General features: G+C 40.7%; 1 protein-coding gene across 6 annotated transcripts in view; it reads right to left on the bottom strand.

The window, feature by feature from the left end:
- The window catches only part of kif13a (kinesin family member 13A), a 231,391-nt gene that overhangs the window by 165,919 nt on the left and 41,444 nt on the right, over nt 1–24,028 (bottom strand). The window lies entirely within an intron of this gene.

The following is a 24,028-nucleotide window of genomic DNA, read 5'->3' as shown; positions in this document are numbered from 1 at the left end:
ACAGAAGAGATGATGATGATTGTTATTATTCCCACAATACACTCCCCCACCCACCAACTCATCCACCTTCCATTGCATTTATTCAATCACAGCAGGTAAGTAGGGGGTTAACTCCACAAGTCACCAGCTGCTAGGGTTAGTGATAGCAAGTGCCAGGCTGGGGTTGCGGCCAGGGTGGGGGCAGATTGGGTTGAGGAGGACGATTGGTGAGTCACCTTAGAATAAGCACAGTAGATTGGGGAGTTCACAGAAATGGGAGAAAACGGGGTCTGCTCAAGGGGACCTTCTTCATTCTTTAGTTATTTTAAATTTCCGTAGTCTTGAGTCTTTCATTTAACCTTACAAGTACATAACTCTATCAATTTTATTGCATTCACTTGTGTTTTATGTTACCACAGAAGGTGTATTCTCACCTTTGGAAAGTGCTGCCTATGAAAGGCACTATACAGGGTGGTTCAGATCTAATTAATCAATTTTCATTACACTATAACTTCGTAAGTTTATTACACAGAAAATCACCTGAAAAATCCCGGACCATCGAGAAGGGTGCGAACTTACAACATGAGGAATCGTCTTCGTGCCAAACTGGAATCGTCCCTGCATAAATCAAAGTCATCCAGACGATCTGGATCTGCATAATTAGATCTGGACCATCCTATACAAAGCGAAACCAATGATGTCTACTAGTATAAATCATTCTCTGTGCACAGGAAATCATCTTAATTAATAATTAACCAATTCGCAGATAAAATGGAGTGATAGCTTGCTGAGCTGCACCTAGCACTGATAACATACGCTATCATTTTCATAGGCACTATATTAAGTTAAATGTGGGTTGTAAAGCTCTCCTGTGGCAACACTTTCTGATAGTTCCAGCTATAGAAAGTGCAAAAGGTGCTTTTTGTGGAAGACGAATTTGCTTTGTAGAGTTCATTAAGACAGACTTTATTATGACAGGTGCTATAAAAAGCCTGAGAAGGGGCTTGATTACCTATAAAGAGGGGCTGCTTTGCAAAGCAAACTGTAACAGTGGAGGAATCGTTCTTCTTGTTCTTCTTTCGGCTGCTCCCATTAGGGGTTACCACAGCGGATCATCTTCTTCCATATCTCCACGTCCTTGTCATCTTGCTGTCACCCCCATCACCTGCATGTCCTCTCCCACCACATCCATAAACCTTCTCTTTGGCCTTACTCTTCAACTCTTACCTGACAGCTCTATCCTTAGCATCCTTCTCCCAATATACTCAGCATCTCTCCTCTGCACATGTCCTAATCCACGCAATCTCGCCTCTCTGACTTGGTCTCACCAACCATAAAACCTGAGCTGACCCTCTAATGTCCTCATTTCTAATCCTGTCCATCCTCCTCACATCCAGTGCAACTCTTAGCATCTTTAAGAGTACAAAATTGTACTGAAATTTTGGAATTATCAAAGCAGCCTGCACCTTTTACTGATGTAACAGCCAAACTGTGGTAACCCTTTTGATTCAGAATGCCAGTCACCAACTCCAGCACAAGAACCTCAAACCATCACACTTCCTCCTCCATGTTTGACAATTGGTGTCACTCACCAGGGAACCATCCTGACACTAACTCTATGGCATACAAACACCCTGTGTGATGAACAGAAGATATCAGATTTGGATTCCTCGGTCCATAAGACTTTCTCCCAGTCTGCAGTAGTCCACAGCTGGCATTTCAATGCCCTGTTTTGTCCTTTAAGGAATGACTTTCCTCCTGCCACTCGCCCTGTTAGACCTGCAGCACAAAGTCTCCTCTTCACAGTACAAACTGACACTTGGCTTTTGTCAACCTGCACTGTAGAGGCTGTGAGGTGGGAACCTGGGATAACGCAAGTTGGGGACCCTCAGAAACTTGTGTTCTGATTGGCTTGTGATTTTGGCTCTGCCAGGTCTCTTCCAGTTGCCAATTGCCTTTGAATTGTGTAGGACACCGCTGGACTCACTGACACTTTGATGTCTTTTTTTGCAGTTTCTCTAAGTGAAAGGTCTACACTTCTAAGGGTAATAATGCTCTGTCTCATTTCAGTTGTTAATTGCAGGTTTCTTGCCATTATCACTACAATTTAGAACTTTCCACATCGTAATATTGTCCAAGTCGTACTTCAGAGGGTGTATTAACACAGTCTGTTCCAACTCTGCTTTAAGGCACACAGAGGGGGTTTAAGTAATCAACAGAAGTTGGGACACCCGTGCAAATTGTTTGCTTCAACTAGCTAGGCTTCATTTTCTTTAATTGCTGCACAACACCTGTAGGTTGTGACCTTTTAGTTTTTCCCTGAAGAAGGTCTATTTGTAATATTCTGACATTTCCTTTTTTCAGTTTTTCCTAACCTAAACTTTAAATTTACACCTCTGGCAATGTATTGCCACCATTTTAGGTCAATCACTGCATTTCAACTGATTAAAACTGAAGAAAAACAGAGGTGTTCTAAAACTTTTCACCCATACTGTACATTTCCCATAAACTATTTCTATCTGCGCCATTCAAAAACGAACACTGTCCTAAGATATAAATGTGCTTACTGCCATAGCTGCAGTGCCAGTCCTGGCTGGCAAAGTGACTCACGTAGTGGTGTGGACTAAACTTCATGAACTTTGGGCTTTACAGTTCAAAGAGGTGCTTAACCACTAGGCCGCACTTCCCACTCCATAATACACTTCAGGAGACAGGCCTGTGCTGCCATGAAACGGGCTGATACAAGGAAATCGTAAAAAGGGATTTCTTTAATTATAACAATCCACTATCCAGGCGGTCAAGCAGCTACGCTGGCAAGTGGAATCCTCGTGATGCCAAGCGCTAAGGCACTCCTGGGATCTCCTACACACAATGCAACGTGAGCATTCCGTCTGATGCCAAAGGACGAGGGCGGTCAAACTTGTTATTTACAAGACAATTAATGTGCCGCTTTAGTTCATCTGGAAGTAGAGTTCTTACTTAATGCCAAGAGGCACCGGGCTTAGCAACTGTCAGAGCCAATTACATCCCGCACGACTGGGGAGGCAGAGAAGCCCCACTGGTGCTTGTTTCGAGGGCTTTCATTTGTCAAGTATATTTATGAGGGCTCTTCTGATGTGACAATGCAAGTCCAAAGCTTACAAAAATACATAAATGAAAGATTAATTAGGGAAAATGTCAAACTGCATTTCTGAATGTGCCTTTCGGAGGAAACGGCCTCTCATTAAGCCAAAGTGTTTGAAACATAATGACCTCTCACCCAAATGCCTGCAGAAGAACTCTCAATTTGCATTCAAATACTTCAGAAAAAGGGCCATACATGAACTTTACAGTAGGATACAGACAAGAAAAGGCTTACACCAATACACGCCACTACTGAGTAACCTTTATTTAATAAAATAGTACAAGCACAGTGAATTACCCATCTGTTCATCTCACTTATTTTCTGAACCTGCTTTTTCAGCTCTATAAAAATGGACACAAAGATTTGTCAGCAACAATACTATTAGGAATTCGGACGTGAGCGTTAGTAGGCTTTGTGGCCTATGAACCAAGTTACCCGAACTATTCTCTAACATTTCAGTAATTAGTTACTGCTCTGATACTGATCTTTCTGATCATAAAATAGGTCATTACGATAGCAACTGACGAGAAGAATTCATAATTAATTACAGAATTACGGTATTTGAGTGCCTCTTTCTCTTGCACGATTTGGCCCATCGTCATCTCATAACAGGTTTAAGTTTCGAATTTTGTATTTTTCTGTTCAGTCGTTTTAGCTCTTGACTGTCCTCAAGAAACTCTGACATACAGACAGACACATACCCATCATCAAGGTACCGATATTTTCCGTATCAGGGGACCCTAAAATGTTGAGATCCATTGAAAACCAGAGATCTAAAGTTTTGACAAATCTAAAGCTTTCGCTCCTCCCAACATAGACGATAGTTTATGGTGGGGGAAGGCGCAAAGCAAAAACGTAGCTGCGTTGTTCAAAACATCGAGCCATCTTTGATTCTAAATACTATTTAATCAAAAGCTCATTAATCTATCAATTTATCTATTAATTTTTTTAATAAAAATTAAAATTCACTAAGATTCTACTCTTATATAACTGTTTGAAGAACCCAATGGTATCCTGAAGCCCAGCCCCAGTGATCTTAGATAGATAGATAGATAGATAGATAGATAGATAGATAGATAGATAGATAGATAGATAGATAGATAGATAGATAGATAGATAGATAGATAGATAGATAGATAGATAGATAGATAGATAGATAGATAGATAGATAGATAATGAAAAACACCTTTTAATAGATAGATAAATAGAAAGATGAGAAATGTAATAGTGTTACACACTTGTGCATGGGAGGCAGCTAAAGGGCTTGAATGAGGGTAATTCCGCAGCAGACCAGGGGGTGGCGAGGTACACTAATCCTTACTCTCTTTCCACATACCAGTTACAGTAAACTCTGGTCACAACCCCAATGATGTCACTTCTGGCCCCAATGATGTCACTTCTTTTGCCATTCCCTTGCCTTGAACCTATACTATTGTACTTTCAATTCTTAAATTTGCAGTCAGGCTTCAAGTATACAGGAGGCTGTCCCAAACGTTTTTTTGACTCCTGTCTATTCATTGGACAATAGATAGATAGATAGATAGATATGCAAGGTACAATATAATAGATAGATAGATAGATAGATATGCAAGGTACAATATAATAGATAGATAGATAGATATGCAAGGTACAATATAATAGATAGATAGATAGATATGCAAGGTACAATATAATAGACAGACAGACAGACAGACAGACAGACAGACAGACAGACAGACAGACAGACAGACAGACAGACAGACAGACAGACAGACAGATAGATAGATAGATAGATAGATAGATAGATAGATAGATAGATAGATAGATAGATAGATAGATAGATAGATAGATAGATAATGGAGGGCTCTATATATTAGACAGACAGACAGATAGATAGATGTGAAAAGTGCTACTATATTAGCCAGACATCATATTACATTACTGTATAATACATTTGACTTCCTATATTGAGTAAATTGTACCTCATGCAGTAATTCCACTATTCACTCCAGATTAGGATTTTGGGCTTAGCTGCTAAAGCCCCAAGCGTCACCTCTGCACTAATTCAGCTTTCTGCTGATGGAATTGGGCCCAAAGTATTTCTCAATGATCTTCCTTACCCCACCCAGCAACAACAGAGACTTAAGCCCTGGAAAGCCGTACCAAATCATCAAAACGTGCGGCGACAGACATTTCCTCATTCATTTGTCATTTGCTTATTTCTTTTTGACGCCTGTGCTAATTGTAAGGAACACTTCTCCGCCATGAGAATACAAAAAGCCCCCCTCTCCTGTGCAGACCGTGCTATTCTTTTCTTTATAAGATTAGATTATGATTTACAGCCTAACCCCTAAAAGAGGGAGAATACTGTGTCTGCTCCGTGCTGGCGGCTGTATTGTTGCCACTGCTGTATCAGAGCAATGGGAGGCCGATTCTGCAGTCTGGTGTGTTGCACGGCTGCTGTTAAATCACATTCGTCGAATACACTAAACCAATTAGTGAGGACCAGCGACCTGAGGTTTGCTCAAATGAGGCCCTTTCTCTTCATTATGAAACTCGGCTGCGCTGAATTTTGCATATAAAATTGCTTTTAATTAGCGCCTTTCAACAGTCAGCCTCCAAAGAGTAAAGAACATTATTATTATTTTTTTACAGAACTACTGACTTTACTCAAGGAGAAGAGCACAAATTGTTCGAAGCAGTTAGAGCACTCTAACTTGTGATGTAACTCTGGGTACTAACCGAGGTCAGACGCAGTTTCACACCACATTTGAAGAAAGCAGGTTAATCCCATCAAAGATGCAGGACCCGATTTGAGAAGAGGCCCAGATACATCACGGTTAAACAGATATTATAGTTTTGATCTCAAATAACTAAAGGAGGACATTTTAGTTTGTTGTCAGCTTTTATCTAATGGTGCGTGAAATTTCACAACAACATATTTACTGCAACTAACATTCTAACCCGCTTAATCCACTTCAGGGTCATGTGGGGTTGAAGCCTTCATAGCAGCATTGGGAGCAAATTAGGATGAGGTGCCAGTCCATTGCGTGGCACACTAATAGAAAACCAGGCAAAATGCAGTTAGAGAACATTGAAATGAATGTGGCACTTTGATGGTCAGCTGCTTGCATTTGTTTTATTACCTCATCAGTATGGAGGTGCCATGGTAGGCACTGCTGCCTTAGAGAATCCAGCATCCTGAATTGAAACCCAACACACGTTCCTTGTCTGAACTTTGCAAGTTTTTCCTGTGTCTGTGCCTGCGTTGAAAGTCCTATGGACACTCGGTCTTTCCGCTCACATCCCAAAGATATGCTGGTTGAGTCAATTTGTTCCCATCTGAGTGTGAATATATGCCTGCATGTCAAGTGCAATGAAATTCATGTATAAGATATTTGACAAATGAGAGGCGGCCGTTCAGTCCAGCAGACTTATTTGTTTAGCTAATAGTATTATATCTCATTTAGATTCTTCTTAACAGTTGTAAGAGTTTCTTCTTCAACAACTGCATGTCTAGAAGGTTTGCTCCAGATTCTCACAACTCTTCACATAAATAAATACTTCCCCTTAATTTCTAAAGCCTTCCTATAAATGAATGGCCTACACTTTGAAGGATAATAATAAAGTATATGCTCACGTATAAGTCAGGTCTTGAAACTGGAAAAATCAATCATAAAATCAGACCATTCAAAAACGTTTGTTTTTTTTACATCTTCTTGACTGCTCCAATCTCGCATCAGTTTCTCAGACGCATCGAATTTTGTTGCAGCAGCGCAGTTACCAATTTCTTTCGCTACTTCAATGAAGTTTAATTTAAAACCAGCTTCATATTTTCTTCTGATCGAAAACTCCATCGTAGATAAGGGATGCTCTTATGATAAAGGTGTTTGAGGGTGTGAGATACAAAAAAACACTAATCAGTGCAAACATCGCTTCAAAAAGGTTTAGGTATTACCGCGTGGTCACATAGGCACAATAGAGAGAAGTTAGGAGCACATGCTGATACAGCACATTGCTGCACCCACATCGATAAAAAAGGCCGTGTGCTCCGCTGTTACTCTTTCAGGTGGGTGTTAGCATATCATAATCTCTTGGACCAATAGCGTGAGTTTTCTGCATTCGACTTTTACAACCAACATTATAAAATACCAGAAATTATACGGTAAAATCAAGTCCCGACTTATCCACAGGAGAACTTATCCACGAGTATATACGGTACTCTGTCTCATTTAATTTGTTAATTGACATTTTCTTGCTATTATCACTGGAATATTGCCCAAGTAATACTTCAGAGGGTGCAGTAACACAGTCTGTTCCAATTCTGTTTTAAGACACACAGAGGGTTTTAAGTAATCAACAGAAGTTGGGACACCTGTGCAAATTGCTCGCTTCATTTACTTTAATTGCTCCAGAACATCTGTAGTTTGTAACCCATTAGTTGTCCCTGAACAAGGCCCGTTTGCAATATTCTGAAATTTCCTCTTCTTTCACTTTTTGCTGACCTAACCTTTTAATTCAAACCCCTGGCAGTTTACTGCTTACCTTTTCACCATTTAAGGCCTATCATTGTACTTCAACTGATAAATCTGAAAAAAACTAAACTGGAAAAACGGAGGTGCTCTAACATTTGACTGGTTGTGTGTATATCCTCTGAACAGTGACAATAATACATTACTAACAAAAGACATATACACACACCCACAGTATGCTTGTCATGTTATACATTATTTTTAGATTTTTAAATCCCCTACTATTGAGCAAAGATATTTTCATTTGTCGACACTGCCCACTCCTGCTCTACGGACTGTTGTATGTGACAATCCCAGTAGATCAGCAGTTTCTGAAACACTCAGAGCAGTCCGTCTGGCACCAATAGCCCTTTCTCGTTCAAAGTCACTTCAGTCAGCTTTGTTCCTCATTCTGATGCTTGGTTTGAACTTCAGCAAGTCGTCTTGACAATGTCTACAGGCCGAAATGCATTGAGCTGCTGCCATGTGACTGGCCGATTTGATATTTGTGTTAACAAGCAGTTGATCAGGTGTACCTAATAAAGTGGCCAGTGAGTGTATATTGTGTATCGCAAAAACAGCCTAAAAATACTGCAAAATTAATTAATTGGCCACATCGACCAGCCCTACATTTTATGTGTGCTTTTTGTTGGTATCTATCTGTCTTACCGTATCATTTTCACAGTTCTGAGGAGACCTGCAAGTCAGAATGTCACTGCACTATCTTCACATGGGAATAAACTTGAAGTTTCATATTCTATAAAGGCCTTTGTTGGCATTATTATAAGTAGTAGTAGTAGTATTGTGCCATTCATAGGTTTTCCATACTGTTCAGTATCGAAGGCAGCAGATGATTGGTCCAGCAGCACAAGTCACAAAACGAGAACCAACCATGGACATGGTAGCAGTTCACCACAAGGCACACTCACTTATATGTGATAGACAGTAGAACTTTAGGGACCTTCAAAATTCGACTTGATGTAATTCTAGACAGTGGGTAGCGCTGCTGCCTCACAGTTAGGAGACCCGGGTTCGCTTCCCGGGTCCTTCCTGCATGGAGTTTGCATGTTCTCCCCGTTTCTGCGTGGGTTTCCTCCCACAGTCCAAAGACATGCAGGTTAGGTGGACTGGCGATTCTAAATTGTCCCGAGTGTGTGCTTGGTGTGTGTGTGTGTGTGTGTGTGTGTGTGTGTGTGTGCCCTGCAGTGGGCTGGTGCCCTGCCCGGGGTTTGTTTCCTGCCTTGCACCCTGTGTTTGCTGGGATTGGCTCCAGCAGACCCCTGTGACCCTGTAGTTGGGATATAGCGGGTTGGATAATGGATGGATGGATGCTATTCTAGAAGAATGAAGTGGACAGGATTCCTGAGTTTTGTTAGGCTGAATGGCTTGTTCTCACCCAGATTGTCCTAATATTGGTTTAACGTCACTAAAGCACATGCATGTAAGTCAGAACTAAAACCACAGCACCAGAAGAAAGCCCCATACACACACACGGACACACATGGCAAAAACGTGCCAATTCCAAATTGGACAGGTAAACAGGCCAGGATTTGAACCCAGTTTCATGGAGCAGCACCTCTGTGCCACCCACCTATGAACATTTTTTGGTAACTAACTTATTTGCTCTCAAAGGGTTTTAATTAAATGTTCAGCTACAAAAACCAGCAGACGGACTCCCCCAAAACCCAAGCTGCTCCAGCAGAAGGGAAGTTGGAGTCAAGATGATGGAGTACCGCTGAATAAGTGAGGCCTTGATTTAAAATACGCGGGGGCTACAGGAAGAATGAGACAGAGAGAGCGTCTTCATTCAGCCAGTTCCGCGTCACAGTTTTAAAACTGTTTTTCTCTTGGACTTTTTCCTTTTCCCTTCATCTAACCCCTGCATCACCATTCCTGTGGTAGACGAGATGGCTGCACCCTCTTTAACTTTCAGCGGTCGCCAAGCTTTCCTCTCAGCCCACGGCTTGCAGCTCCATTTCTGATTAACCCTGCAAATGCCAGCATTTTCAGAGCGAGTATAAATTGGCACAGTGTGCTCACCATCACTCCAGTGAGTATTAAAATGTTAAACCACGGACAAACCATACGTGGTAATGGGCAAAGAAGGCGTTTACTACAGAAGTGGGTCAAAACGTAAATGTTTATTGCATTTTGGTGAACCGAGTGTTCACTTGCCACTTATTTGCTTTTTGTTTTGTTGACAGCCTTATAAAACGCATTCCACGTTGGCCTGGACGCGGATTTATAACTGTCCACAAAATGAAGGTGCGATCACAAGAAAGTCCACCATTACTCTGTGAATGCCAACGCAGACTACTCAGTAGTTGTAGTAATGAATAAAAAAATTGCGTCTATACTTGCTCTGTTACTTAGAGTCAGATGGGGGGGTGGTTAGAGCGCGTGAGATTATTCAGTGCAGCAGGATCAACGCACATGTTGATCTTTTTTTTCTTTCAGTGCATGTGCTTTCCCAGTTTATTTATATATCTAGTGACTTCTCTGCCTGTCTGTCTCTCTATTACACAGCGCTCTGTCGGTCTGTGTGTTATGGAGCTTAACAGTTGTAAGGACACTTGTTCCTGTTAATTGCAGTCTCAATTGTTAAAAAATATTTTAAAAGGAGCATCCCACATAAAAATATAACAATCTCATTAACTGACAGTGCATACCAATTTATAAATTTTATGTCTGTTTGAGGTTAAAAAGAAAAAAAAAAATACTTTCTCCCCAGCGGGGAATCGAACTCGGGTCTCTGAGGAGCAACAGGCCTGCTGTGCACTGATTGGCTGAGCAGTCTGTGTCAACTATCCGCGATTGATTGATAGATTGATAGATAGATAGATACTTTATTAATCCCAAGGGGAAATTCACATACAAAAAAAAATAAATAAATAAAAATTAAAGAGTAATAAAAATGCATTTAAAAACAGACAATAACTTTGAATAATGTTAACGTTTAACCCCCCCGGGTGGAATTGAAGATTCGCATAGTGTAGGGGAGGAACGATCTCCTCAGTCTGTCAGTGGAGCAGGACGGTGACAGCAGTCTGTCGCTGAAGCTGTTCCTCTGTCTGGAGATGATCCTGTTCAGTGGATTATTCATGATTGACAGGAGCCTGCTCAGCACCCATCGCTCTGCCACAGATGTTAAACTGTCCAGATTCATTCCTACAATAGAGCCTACCTTCCTAACACGTTTGTCCAGGTGTGAGGTGTCCTTCATCTTTATGCTGCCTCCCCAGCACACCACCGCGTAGAAGAGGGCACTCGCCACAACCATCTGGTAGAACATCTGCAGCCTCTTATTGCAGATGTTGAAGGACGCCAACCTTCTAAGAAAGTATAGTCTGCTCTGTCCTCTCTTACACAGAGCATCAGTATTGGCAGTCCAGTCCAATTTATCATCCAGCTGCACTCCCAGGTATTTATAGGTCTGCACCCTCTGCGCACAGTCACCTCTGATGATCACGGGGTCCATGAGGGGCCTGGGCCTCCTAAAATCCACCATCAGTTCCTTGGTCTTGCTGGTGTTAAGATGTAAGTGGTTTGAGTCGCACCATTTAACAAAGTCTTTGATTAGCTTCCTATGGCCCCCTGTGTGTGAGTCAGCAAATCTTACCGCTAAGCCGTGGAAGCTGTTGCATTGTTCTTGAACCTTTTGTGAAAGTGTTTATTTGATGTTTGGACTTCATGCTTCATACATTCTATAGTTTAAGCCTACATTTTGTAACATTTATTACTAAAATATGAAAAAGTGTCTGTTTTAACAATGTGTTTACACAGATTACTGTAGAAACAGAACACACATGAAATGCGTGTGTTCCAAATAGCGATCTACTATTTCCACTCTAAAACTCCACTTCACTCCTAGATAATCAATCAAGGCATAAGCTGGGAGACGTTCGTGCATTTTCTAGGTCGGTGGAGGGATGGAATAGCTGGCTGCTTGCAGCTTGTCTTTATCGGCAGATTTAGAGGACAAAGGAGGCTGGCAGAAAGGTGAGAATGGTTTTAAGGTGGGCCGGATCTACGAGTTTTTTCATAGACTCTGGTAATTCTAGTGTTAAGGAAATCACTGCCAGTGCATGCAAGCACAGTGTAGGCAAGCATCGATTTCATGTGTTCTTGGTCATTTAGTGTGGATGGAGATACTTTTGAAAACAATATGAAAAAGCTAACATGGATGGAAATAGTTTTTGATTTAAAATGCAGCTTTAAGTAAACACGTAGTAGTGTGGACACCACATAGTCTCAGTTACAATGCCAGCGGTGTCCTTGCGCAATTAACTATTCACAAAAAACGCCATGTCTCCAAAGAAAATTCTTTTATTTTTGTTCTTTTTTTAAACAAAATAAAAAAGAAACTGTAAATAAGAGAAAAAGCAGGGGCATCCCTTAAGTCAAATGGCATATGCTAATACAACAAAATCAGCTAATCTCCATAATAACCGTCTTACATGGAGCATTCTTGGCACAAATCAGAAACTGTTTGTATTGCACAAGAAAAGGATCAACAGTTAGTGCAACCTGTGATTAACCAAAAGAAAAAGTATTGTAACAACAAAAGGACCCAAAACAGTAAAAATGTTTAATTCAGTTTAAAATAAAGTGGGTCATAAACTAAGTGTCTATCCATATATTAATTTGTACTAAATAAAAGAAATCTAACTTTAAGTATTTAGTTAATACTTGCTTCAGTAAAAAAAAAAAGTCAAGATGAGACTTAAACAAATGTTAATCTAAAAAAGCTCAGATAGAAGTTGAGACATAACATACAATTGAAGGTTCATAGCCCTTGTTTTATTAAATAACACCTGTTATGTGCAAATTAAAAAAGAAAACAAAAAGCAGTACAAAGATAATAAACTATTAAACACATGACATACCAGACACTATTATATTAGAATGGAGCTCATAAAGGGGGGCAGCATAGCAGACCACCAGATAGTCACAGGTGCTACACTAGTAATTGAACCATCAGGAAGGAAGGAAGGATGGAAAGATGGATGGATCTTTAACCACCACAGGGAGAAATTTGGCTTTTTACAGAAGCTCTTTAAATAAGTAAATAATAAATAGGTAGATAAATAAGTAAATAAATAACTAAATAAATATGCACCCACACTTTAGTCTAAGCACACATCAGAATAACTATAAAGCAAGAAAATTAAAAAGAAAAAAAAATCCCCAGCTAATGGCAACAGACAGAGCACTGCTAACCTCACCGTCAGACAATAACTACAAAGGGCAGATTATCTATGAACTTCACTAGCAAACTGCACTGGGCGGAGCCTACTAAATTTACTATCGGGTGCTAATGGGTGAGGCACTGCTCACCTTATTAATAAACATTAATGGGCGGAGACTTAAATTCTTTGTCAGATGGTAACAGGAGGAGCGCTACTAATCTCACCAATATCAGACACTAACGACAACAAGTAAATTAATATTATATCTGTAATCAATTATTTTGTGTGTACTATTTTTATTAGTAATTAATTTAGACCACTTTGCAGAGACATGTTTTTACTTCTGTACTCCAGATTCTGTTGATCAGTGTCCGAAAATCCAAGTCAAATCCACTATGATTTAATGTTGTTTAATAATAAAATGTGAAAACTTCCAAAGAGGTGTGTATTTTTTATGGGCATTGCAATTCATTCTTTCAGATAGATGCATAAAATAGAACATGAAAGGGGCTATATAAAAAAGACAGACAGACAGGCATGTCTCTCAAGCAGCAAGACAGTCATCTATTCATCCATATGCCTGTATGCCCAGCAGCCATACAACATGCACTTCAGAAGAGGTCATCCACCTGAAGCTAAGAATATTCAGGCCCGGCCAGTACTTGAATGGGTGACTATGAAAAGCCCAGGGTTTCTGCTGAAAGAGTTGCTGGTGAGGCCATTAGGGGGTGCGTACCCTGTGGCCTAAATGGGGACCCCAATGCCTCAGTGCTGTGATGGGGACACTGTGCTAGACAAATGTCGCTGTACTTCAGATGTGATATAAAACTAAGGTCCTGACTCACTGTGGTTAGTACAGATTCCTAGGCATTCCTCATTATGAGTGGGGTGTATGCCAATGTCCTGGCTAAATTGCCCTCCATGGCCTAGTCATTCTGGACCCCTAATTCATCCCCTGTCTCTGATCTGCTCTCTCTCTCTCATCCCTTCATCACCTAATAGCTAATGTGTGGTGAGCATACTGGGCACAAAATGGCTGCCGTCACATCATCTAGGTAGATGCTACACATTAGTGGTGGTTGAAGTGGCTCCACACTCACTATGAAAAGAACTTTGAGTAGTGAGAAAAGCACTATATAAATGTAAAAAATTATTTTTTATCCCTTTTATATAGTGGTGGATGCGGCAATGTGCTGTGTCAGTGCATGCTCCCAACCTTTCCTCCTCCTCCTCCTTTTATATACCGCCTTTCCTATCTAACACAGGCTTTTCCATCCCCATTAAACTCCAACGATTTGCTCTTTTCTATCATAGCTGCAATACTGAGCCTGAAATTCAATACAGATAATAACGCTTGTGGCCAGCTGCTCACTGTCACAAAGCTGGCATGGAGGGTCAATCTCATTTCTTACATAAATTCTCAGCTCATGTGCAAGCACAGACAGGGGAGTTTTGCCTTTTGTGCTTTGATATCCAGAAATTTGGCACACAGTTTTATCCTTCATAATCCTTTGGGAAACAATCCGGTATCAATTACGAGGAATATTCAACGGGGAGTAAAGAAGGGGGCAGGGGCCAATGGCACAAAGCAGACACTTGCCTCTGAGGAGCAGACCGACTCTTACTAGCTGAAAATCAGTTTTAACATCATAACTAATATTGATATTATTATACATTTTATTCATATGGCACCTTACTCATGCTTAAAACTCTTACTCAATGATGAGACTTCCACATCTACAATCTCTCTCTATATATATATAAAATCCAACATCTGTCTGTCTGTCTGCTTTTCACGACAGAACTACTTAATGAATTTAGATCGAGCTTCTTCTATAATTTGCTTGAATATTCTGTTAATTTTGCGACTTCTTTCATCATGCTAAGTATCATAAGTTTACTTGCAGTATCGATTTATTTGCGTGAATCCGAGAGAAACGCTGCGGGCCGAGGGGAGGGTGAAGGGCCCTCCTCACTCACGCGCCAGCCTCGGGGTGTATCTTACCTCCGCTTACTTAACGAACGAGAGAACTACTTAACGGATTTAGATCGGGTTTTTCAATAATTTGCTTGAACATTTCGGTTGATTTTGCGTCTTTTCCCATTACTCTATGTATCATAGTTTGCTTGCGGTTCCGATTTATTTGCACAAATCTGAGAGACATGCAGTGGGCCGAGGGGAATGGGGGCAGGACCCTCCTTACTCACGTGCCAGCCTCGGGGCATTCCTTACTTCTGCTTAGCTAGCAAACGAGAGAACTACTTAACAGATTTAGATTGGGTTTTCTCTATAATTTGCTTGAACATTCCGGTTGATTTTGTGACTTCTCTAATGCGCTAAGAATCACAGTTCACTAGCAGGAGCGATATATTCCTGCTAATCTGAGACACAGGCTGCAGGCCGAGGGGAGGGGGAAGCGTGACGTCAGGAGTGTGTGGTGTTATGGGTCCACAGCTCGTTGAGCAAAAGCCATTTGTTTTAAATAAATGATCGCCGCTCTTGCGGCTTAGCGAGGGGACGTTGGGCCATAGTGGGCCGCGGGGCGATCCATAGGGTGGTCGTTTCTCACCTAGTGCACAGGTGAGGAACTGCCCACATTCGTGACTGTCCCGTGGCTAATGCTGCAGCTGCTGTGGCCCTCGTCATTTTAAAAGAAGCGCGAGTCGGTTGTGGGGGGAAAAAAAAGAGATCAAAGAATCGGAGAATGAGATGAGAAAGAACGAGAGAGGAAAGGAAGAGAACGGAGGTTACAGGGAGCGAGGAAGCAGGCGGTGCAGGAGAGACAGACACGCGGTGCGTGTGTGTGAGTGGCCGATCGGCCTCGAGGGCAGCTGCGAGGAAGCTGGGTGTTAGGCCGTCACCCAGGTATTTGAATTGATGTTGCTCCCGCTGAGCGATTATGTAGCGGGAGTGACTAGGAGAAAGCGACGAGCCGCAGAAGGCCGCGGAAAGGCAGCGGTAGTCGGGAGGCTTGGTGTTGGAGTCCCCAACGTGGGCGACCTGGCCGTTGGTGGACATCAAGTCTCGGGGACTGGGATGAGAGCCAGACCGAAGCCAGGGATCGGGAGGTCTCCAGTCTCGTGGTTGTGTGAAATAAGGGCAGCTGCGGAGAGCGTCTCGCCTGCTGCAAAGCCCAATTGGGAGAAGCAGGTGAGACGCTAAAATAGAAGAGCACCGGATTTGTTGTTGTTTTAAGACTGCTTCCCTGATCATTTTAAACCTCTCGTTTTAAAGGATTGTTTTTTTTCTATTTTAACCTCCACGTTCTTTTAATGGATTATTTATTTAATGAACTTTTGAATGAACTGCACTATTTATTTGAACACTGTTTTGTTGACGGTTTTAAATAAAAGCACTGATGCACTTTTTCAACCATCCCCTTGCTCAGATGTTTATTGCCTCCACTGACTAGCTCACTCGGCAACATTATCGACGGTGTTGGGTTCAAGTGCTCCTGTATAGTAATGGGAGTGTGGAGCCAGAACCCGCATCGTCACAGAGTGGGGAGCCGGTCAGGGCCCTCATCACAGTCCTGTTTCACTACTACACGGGTGAAGCCGTGGAGGGACGGCTACAATGAAAATAAAACTGTTGTGGATAAACACAACATTTTAAGAAAAATTTCCACCATCTAATGGTACTAAGGCAGACACATGTGAGGCATCCTCTTTGCATGGAGAAATACAGCTGACCTACAGCAAAAAATAATCATTGTAGCCATTAGTGATCATAACAGAACCCAACCAGTGCTGGCCACCCACACAGACTGACATTCTAATTTATAGGGTCTTCTGCAGTGGTTGCACCATCTACTGTATAATACATAAATGTGACAATACATATTGTCTATCTATCTATCCATCTATCTATCTATCTATCTATCTAAATCAGTAGAGCAGCGCAACCAAGTGGTTCCTTGGTAAGTCTGTTGTTACGTGAAGAGTGCTGAGGTTTATTGTGAGCACCAAAGCAACTAGAAAATGACAGAGAAAAGATTAATCATAGCTAAAAGTCAAGCGAGGGTCTGAATACTGGAAAAGACAAAACAAGGAGTAAACAGAAACAAAAAACAAAACTAAATTAAAAAATCAGCTCAAAAAAGGGTTGCAACCAAAATGCCAAATTGTAATTTTAGGACGGGGTACTCAACACTAGTCCTGGTGGTCAGCTCTATCCAGTTTTGTAATTAGAAACCAGGCAACTTTGGTATTTAATTTTATGGCTTATTAGTACTTCAATTCTTCAAACACAAATTTTTATCACGATGTAGATTTTTCGTTTTAGAAGATCACAATTATTATTATGTTTTTGCAGTCCAGAACAGATTTGATCCTCTCTGTCCTTCACTTCTGTCTCATTTATTTTAAAACATATTATCGCAGATACTACACGATACATGTTCACAGGTTTAAATGGATGCACGTTAGCTGGAGACCTGAGGGTTCCATTGTCATTTTGACAATGTCATTTAGCACAGCTGTCCCTTTTGCTCTTCATTTGCCAGCGTAGTCTACACTTATTGTCAATATTGTTTTATTTTGAACTTCCTTAGCGTTAGACGTGAGTGTCACTCGGGCTGTGAAAACAGTGTTATAAGTATGGAGTGTCACTTGGACAACTGTATAGAAGTGTCTCACGTAAGCCTAAGACCCGAGGATTACTCGGGCTGTGAAAGTGCTAGTCCTGCGTGTTATTCGAGCAACGGTATAAGCGTGTCTTATGTTAATGTCAGGCCTGAGTGTTACCCGTGCAATGGTGTTGACACATCTTCTACTAGCCTCATAATGGTGTCCCGTAAGAAACGTTTTTCAGCAGTTCAAGTATTGCACGCTCTTGATAGTGATACAAGCAGGGATGTTGAGGAGCCTCTCATCAGGAGTGATGACGAAGTGAATCTGTCATCTTCAAGCAATGAAATCAAAGGTGATTCTGATGAACCTGATAGTGATGCTCGCATTTGGGTTTCCTGTGTCAAATAAACCGGCACCACCTTGTTTTGATTTTGTGGGCCAGCCAGGAATAAAAGAGAACAGTGACAGCCAAGATCCGATTACTTACTTGAAGTTATTTCTTGATGATGACGTAATCAAAAGAGTTGTTGTTGAGATTAACCGTTATGCTGAATCAGGTAAACGACAGTACAAGCAGTTTTCACATTCTAAGATACACCATACAAGACTAATTATGACAGTATACAGTGATGAGAAAAACTATTTGCCCCCTTCCTGATTTCTTATTCTTTTGCATGTTTGTCACACAAAATGTTTCTGATCATCAAACACATTTAACCATTAGTCAAATATAACACAAGTAAACACAAAATGCAGTTTTTCAATGATGGTTTTTATTATTTAGGGAGAAAAAAAATCCAAACCTACATGGCTCTGTGTGAAAAAGTAATTGCCCCCTTGTTAAAAATAACCTAACTGTGGTGTATCACACCTGAGTTCAATTTCCTGATTACTGCCACACCTGTTTCAATCAAGAAATCACTTAAATAGGAGCTGCCTGGCACAGAGAAGTAGACCAAAAGCCCCTCAAAAGCTAGACATCATGCCAAGATCCAAAGAAATTCAGGAACAAATGAGAACAGAAGTAATTGAGATCTATCAGTCTGGTAAAGGTTATAAAGCCATTTCTAAAGCTTTGGGACTCCAGCGAACCACAGTGAGAGCCATTATCCACAAATGGCAAAAACATGGAAGAGTGGTGAACCTTCCCAGGAGTGGCCGGCCGACCAAAATTACCCCAAGAGCGCAGAGACGACTCATCCGAGAGGTCACAAAAGACCCCAGGACAACATCTAAAGAACTGCAGGCCTCACTTGCCTCAATTAAGGTCAGTGTTCACGACTCAACCATAAGAAAGAGACTGGGCAAAAACGGCCTGCATGGCAGATTTCCAAGGCGCAAACCACTGTTAAGCAAAAAGAACATTAGGGCTCGACTCAATTTTGATAAGAAACATCTCAATGATTGCCAAGAATTTTGGGAAAATACCTTGTGGACTGATGAGACAAAAGTTGAACTTTTTGGAAGGCAAATGTCCCGTTACATCTGGCGTAAAAGGAACACAGCATTTCAGAAAAAGAACATCATTCCAACAGTAAAATATGGTAGTGGTAGTTTGATGGTCTGGGGTTGTTTTGCTGCTTCAGGACCTGGAAGGCTTGATGTGATAGATGGAACCATGAATTCTACTGTCTACCAAAAAATCCTGAAGGAGAATGTCCGGCCATCTGTTCGTCAACTCAAGCTGAAGCGATCTTGGGTGCTGCAACAGGACAATGACCCAAAACACACCAGCAAATCCACCTCTGAATGGCTGAAGAAAAACAAAATGAAGACTTTGGAGTGGCCTAGTCAAAGTCCTGACCTGAATCCAATTGAGATGCTATGGCATGACCTTAAAAAGGCGGTTCATGCTAGAAAACCCTCAAATAAAGCTGAATTACAACAATTCTGCAAAGATGAGTGGGCCAAAATTCCTCCAGAGCGCTGTAAAAGACTCATTGCAAGTTATCATAAGCGCTTGATTGCAGTTATTGCTGCTAAGGGTGGCCCAACCAGTTATTAGGTTCAGGGGGCAATTACTTTTTCACACAGGGCCATGTAGGTTTGGATTTTTTTTTCTCCCTAAATAATAAAAACCATCATTGAAAAACTGCATTTTGTGTTTACTTGTGTTATATTTGACTAATGGTTAAATGTGTTTGATGATCAGAAACATTTTGTGTGACAAACATGCAAAAGAATAAGAAATCAGGAAGGAGGCAAATAGTTTTTCACACCGCTGTATATGGTATTAGCATCATCATCATCATTATTATTATTCATTTCATATTATTATATCGTATATACTCGCAGATAAGTTCTCCCGCAGATAAGTCGGGGCTTGATTTTACCGTATAATTTCTGGTATTTTAGAATGTCGGTTGTTTAAGTCGAATGTGGAAAAGTCACGCTATTGGTCCAAGAGATTATGATATGCTAACGCTCACCTGTGAGAGTAACCACAGAGCACTCTGCCTTTGTTTCTGTGTATTGTGTCTACATGACTACACAGTAATATCCAAACTATTCCAAAGCAACGTTTGCACTTATTTGGTTTTTTTGAATCTCACACCCTCATACACCTTTATCACATGAGTATCCCTTATCTACGATGGAGCGTTCGATCAGAAGAAAATATGAAGCTGGTTTTAAATTAAAAGTGGTTGAAGTGGCAAAAGATATTGGTAACTGTGCTGGTGCAACAAAATTTAATGTGCCGGAGAAACTGGTGCGAGATTGGAAGAGGCAAGAAGATGTAAAAATAAAAAAACAAAAAAAATTAAGGGTCGCATTTTTGAACGGGCATATAAGTTGGGGTCTGATTTTATGATCGATTTTTTGGGTTTCAAGACCCAACTTATATGCGAGTATATACGGTAATTATGTGTATCATTATTATACTTTTTACACTTCTAACTGTACTTTTAGTGTTTTGCACATTTTACAGTAGAAAGATTGGATTTAATAAAAATGTGTTTTTTTGAGAAGCAATGTAAGGCTAAGGAGGTTAATGAAATTTGAGCCACAGTGGATTTACTAGCTGTTTGTACAAATGAAACACACAATGTCAGGCGCTTTAAGCTCCAATCACAATGACCTTGAGAGTCAAACGATGGCCGCAGAAATACAAATCCCCAGAGTTACTTTACAAAAACAGACCATTACTAGCATCTGTGTTTGCTCCAGACATTGGCACATCATAAAGCTTCACATGAAAGATTAAGGTCAGTGGGTCGCTGTCACACAAAGCTCATCTCAGCTCAGCTCGGCAATACAAAAAGCTACTTGTTGTATGAGAGTTATTAATCAAACGCATTCAAAAAAAATGAAAGCAGAGCTGATAAACACAACGTGGGAGTAAAACCTTTGCACTCGGATGTCACGTCGCCAAGCAGCCCCCTGTTGTTAAGACTCTCTTTGTGTGGAGTTTATATACTGTATATTGTCGCACAATGCCAAATGTGCCCTTGTTAGTTTTCACATTCACCTGCTCCAGAAAATGTTCCAAAATGACCGATCTCAACGAGTGTGTTTACATGCACAAACAAAACCGACATGTGCAGGTCCATTCATGGAGTTCTCCGTTGGCGAAATGCTCTGTTTACTATCATTAAACTGTACAAAAAAAGAGTTAAACATCACTGTCGGCTGCAAGACATGGACGGTATTCAGTGTCCTGAGATGAAGACTGGACTCTTTTGGTACTGTGTCTCTACGGAGAATACTTGGGTACCACTGGGTTGACTTTGTGTTGAATGAGCGGTTGCTCACAGAGTCCCAAATGGGATACATTACCTGCATTGTGAGGGAGTGTCAGTATCAGCACTACGGCCATGTCGAGCGATTCCCCAAGGGTGATCGACTCACAGGATCCTCATTGTTGAGGACCCGAACAGCTGGACCAGGCCAAGAGGACAAACACGTAACACCTGGCTGCAGTAAATGGACTGCCATCCCGGAGGGTGGGACTTGACCATGTGCCTGGGGGGTTGCCAACCAGGATCCTGAGCTGTTTCGTCGTATGGTGGGTTTGGCAATGCGCTGTACCAGTGCATGCTCCCCAATCTCACCTGACCTTCACGTGCTGTGAAGTAAATAACATCCATCGTCTATTCACACCTCCGAAGATTCGACGAATGGACACCGGCCGCTGCATCACCCAACCACACTGTTTCAAAAAATCTACAGCAGACAGCTGGATGAAACCTAAACCGACCCTTTATTTATAGGATTCTATTAGTGGATTGCATGCAGCACACTCTTATCTGCTTGGCATTGCAATTGAGCCCTGCAATGGAGCTTCTTGACTTACACCCAGTGCTGATGAGGTAACTCATAACGCAGGTATTTTTACTTCAATAAAATAAGATTTGCGTTTGGTTACTCATTACTTGTGGACTACACGTTACCTCCAATACTACTCCCAAGATTGTGCTGCTGAGCTTAGCATTGTACATTCAGCTTCTCAGCGTAAATTTAGCGATTTCCACACCATCATAAAATGCAATCAGGCACTGCAACCCCTTGCATGCTGAATGTGTAAAGAAATTCAGGCCGACAAATCAGGCTTAAATGTGTGCCAAAAATCGCTCAGTGTTTGCCCCGCATTAAAAGTCACACATAGCTTTCTGCATCAACCATCACAAAGGGAAGATTAGGAAAGAATGCATTGTTTTCTGACTCTTATATTCCATCTATCTGAACTTAACCAGCATTTAAACTTTCTCTTTATTTCACAAATGGGGAAAGCATTGTTTTTATGAAAGAAAAAAAAAAACTGACTTCCATTTTTCAACAGAAGAAACACAATTTGATATCCCCCTGAACACGATTTGGGAATTTTTTAGAAGATGTGTGTGGTTGTGTGTGTGTCTGAGGTGAAAAGGTACGACACTGTCTGGCCTGCAGCTGGTATAGAAGGCAGCTGCTAGACTTTTGGCCAGCAGCAAAAAATGGGATCACATGGTCCCGGTGTTGGCCTCTTTTGATTGGCTGTCTATTAGTTACAGGGTGAATTTTAAGATTTTAGTGCTTGTTGTTCAAAGCTCTAAATGGGTCCACTACACCTTACTTAGCTGGGCTTCTTGTTCCAAATTCGGCAGCTATTGCTTAATGTCCCATGAGTTGAAGCCGAGGGGTGATTGTGCCTTTGCGGTGGCTGGTGGAAAGGTTTGCCCCTTATAATATAAGGTTGGCTCTCATGCTTCATAGTTATAAGTTTCTGCTAAAAAAACATTTTTATTCACTTCTTTTTTAGCTTATGAGCTTCTGTGTTTAAATCTTTCTATTTATGTTGTTGTATGTATTTTACTTTAAATAATTTTACATAAGCTATTTATGTTTGTTCGTTGGTCAATGTGGGTTCATGTATGTATAATTTTATTTAATTTTATTCTTTTTAATAATTCCTTCTTTGGCTTTATTTTCCTACTGTTAACCTTTATTCTATGCAAAGCATTTTGGTCAACTTTTACTTGTTTTAAATGTGCTATATAAATAAACAAAACCTAAAAAGTCGAGAGTGGTCTCCCAGAGACTTTCTCGTATACTCAGATATGGGGATGGATATTTGGGGAGTAAACCACAAGACAATGATTATATTTTTATACTATATACATTAAAGAACCATCAACAACAAATCAACTCAAATTAATAATATATTGAACAATTATTATAAAAGTAAATTTGAATAAATCGGACTCTACAGCTACATAAATAAAAGGTAAAGTACCCCTTCTGGTTAGCGGAAATAGCTCAAAATTTGATAGAAATCTGTGTTTTGTACCTAATACTTTTATACAGAATTTGGTTGTCCTCCTAACATCTCTCTCTCTCTCTCTATGAGAAAGCGTACTCAAGTTATCGCGTTTACATAAACACAGACACGCAGACATAATTCCAAAAATTGTATTTTCGGACTAAGGGAGTTCTAAAATGTTGAGATTCAACAAAATCTCAAAATGGAAATTTTAAAGGATTCCAATACTTTCCCTATACTTCGTATACAAGAAAGTCAGGGAGGTCTAAAACATCGAGATTCTTCAAAATCTCAACATTGAATTTTTGTACGATTCTAATACTTTCCCTATACTTTGTATACGAGAAAGTCAGCGAGGTATAAAACATCGAGATTCATCAAAATTTAGACATCAAATCTTTGGACGATTAAAATACCTTCCCTACACTTCATTTATGAGAAAGTAAAAAAGCTCATTAACACCAAATCAAGAAGTAATGGACTGCTTCTCATGGAGTTTTGTGGACAGCTCACACATGGCAGTCTTTACAGCGGATTAGGTGTTGGGAGAACTCCGGGTATTCAGCTTTGGCATTTAGGAAACTGAATGAGAGAATTTCCTGAATTGTGAGTTTAATCCAAAGCTGGGAGTTTTGAGTTTTTAAACAGATAAATATTTTCAGATACAGTAATGATATTCCATCTTGTCATATTTTGTAAATTCACACCATGTATTGAACTTGTGATGTTAGTATGGAGGAAGTCACATGCTTGGCCACAATAGACATTTTTAAAATGTGGGACTGAACCCATAAAAAAATAACAGCCTAAAATTCACTTGTTAGTCACATCTTTTGCACAGGACTACCATCTTTTTACATATTTTGTCCATCCGAGGTTACTTTTATCGAGTTTTATTTTGTGAATTAATATTACATTTCTAAGCATAATAATT

The sequence above is a fragment of the Polypterus senegalus genome, chromosome 15, assembly GCF_016835505.1.
Source record: "Polypterus senegalus isolate Bchr_013 chromosome 15, ASM1683550v1, whole genome shotgun sequence".
Classification (NCBI taxonomy): domain Eukaryota; kingdom Metazoa; phylum Chordata; class Cladistia; order Polypteriformes; family Polypteridae; genus Polypterus; species Polypterus senegalus.
The sequence above is the reverse complement of the archived record's forward strand: the minus strand, read 5'-3'. Positions and strand labels throughout refer to the sequence as shown.